This window comes from Callorhinus ursinus, unplaced genomic scaffold (assembly GCF_003265705.2).
Source record: "Callorhinus ursinus isolate GAN/ISIS: 27379988/994484 unplaced genomic scaffold, GSC_fseal_2.0 scaffold650, whole genome shotgun sequence".
NCBI classification, from domain to species: Eukaryota; Metazoa; Chordata; class Mammalia; order Carnivora; family Otariidae; genus Callorhinus; species Callorhinus ursinus.
In genome coordinates, this window is record NW_027397705.1 from 18130 (window position 1) to 19448 (window position 1319).

Sequence of the window (1319 nt, forward strand, 5' to 3'; positions counted from 1 at the left end):
ACTATATTATACAACTGAAATGAATATAAAAATGTGTGTTACCAATACTGGAATTAAAATAAAATAAAAATAAATAAGTAAAAATTAAATATATTTCATATATAGACAATTTAGTTACAGGTACAGGAGTTATGTAAAGTCACTCATGAGGGGACTTTTAACATAGACCTGGGAATATGGGTTATCCTTTTTAAGAGAGAATGTGTGAAATATTTGTGCCAAAATTGTACACAGGAAAAAAGTTCCATGCTTCATTTCATTGGAGTTAATAATATGAACATTTAAATCTTTAAATCTTCAATTCCTTTACTACTCAGATACTCTTTCTTTCTGTTTTGTTTCTCAACAGATTTTGCTTAAAGAAAATAAAAAGCAGTATGAGAAACCATACAATGATTACAGAGTTTGTTCTCTTGGGCATCTCAGACGACCCATAGCTTCAGGTTGTAACCTTTATTTTTTTATTTATGGCTTATGTATGGTCACTGGAAACCTAACCATCATCATCCTCACCTGGATAGACTGTCATCTCAAGACTCCTATGTATTACTTCCTGCAGAATTTCTCCTTCTTAGAAATTACATTCACCAGTGTTACTATCCCCAGATTTTTGGGGGCAATCATTACGAATGTCAAGACCATTTCCTTTAACAATTGCTTAGCTCAACTATTTTTCTTCATCCTCACGGGTGTTTCTGAATTTTTTCTTCTCACTGCCATGTCTTTTGATCGTTATGTTGCCATCTGCAAGCCTCTTCATTACACCACCATCATGAACAAAAAAATCTGCACCCTGCTTGTCTTTGGGTCCTGGCTAGGAGGATTTCTTACCATTTTCCCACCACTCATGCTCATCCTCCAGCTAGATTTCTGTGCTTCCAATGTAATTGATCATTTCTCTTGTGACTATTTCCCCATTCTACAACTCTCATGCTCAGATACAGGGCTTTTAGAGATGATTGGTTTTTACTTTGCTTTTGTCACTCTGCTCTTCACTTTGGCATTAGTGATTCTTTCCTACCTGTGCATCCTTAGCACCATCTTGAGAATTCCATCTGCTAGTCAGAGGAAAAAGGCTTTCTCCACATGTTCCTCTCACTTGATTGTCATTTCCATCTCTTATGGGAGCTGTATATTCATGTATGTCAAGCCTTCAGCAAAAGAAAGAGCATCACTGACCAAAGGAGTAGCTATTCTCAACACCTCAATTGCCCCCATGTTGAACCCTTTTATTTATACCCTGAGGAACCAGCAGGTAAAACAAGCTTTCAAAAACTTGCTTCAGAAAGTACTGTTTTCTAGAAACAAATGAAAGGATG

At 36.2% G+C, this 1319-nt stretch overlaps 1 pseudogene; it reads left to right on the top strand.

The window, feature by feature from the left end:
* Nucleotides 1-377: 377 nt before the first annotated feature.
* LOC112818804 (olfactory receptor 6C3-like) lies at nt 378-1312 on the top strand (annotated as a pseudogene).
* The last annotated feature ends 7 nt before the right edge of the window (nt 1313-1319 follow it).